The sequence below is a fragment of the Lipotes vexillifer genome, unplaced genomic scaffold (genome assembly GCF_000442215.2).
Source record: "Lipotes vexillifer unplaced genomic scaffold, Lipotes_vexillifer_v1.1 scaffold1129, whole genome shotgun sequence".
Classification (NCBI taxonomy): domain Eukaryota; kingdom Metazoa; phylum Chordata; class Mammalia; order Artiodactyla; family Lipotidae; genus Lipotes; species Lipotes vexillifer.
The window spans coordinates 1,195,372-1,195,670 of record NW_006789022.1 but is presented as its reverse complement, the minus strand read 5'-3'; positions in this window follow the sequence as shown (position 1 = coordinate 1,195,670).

Genomic DNA, 299 nt, shown 5'->3' with positions numbered 1-299 from the left:
AGATTTAAGGACACAGAGGCGCTGAGAGTTTGGGTGACCTGCCAGGGCGCCATAGCTGGTAACTGGCGGCTCCCAGCCAGCACGCTCTATCTAGGCCCGGTGGCCAGCCGAGGGGTGGTCTCCCGGCTCCCCTCCGCCCCTGCTCCGCCCATCGGCTCCGCCCCCACCGACCGTAGCCCCGCCCCCCGATCCGGCCCCCGCCCTCGCCCCGCCCCGCCCCGGCTCGGGCAGCCGGAGGACCAGGAGCTGAGGCCCCTGATCCCGCGGCGGCGGCGGCGGCGGCGGCGGCGGCGGCGGCG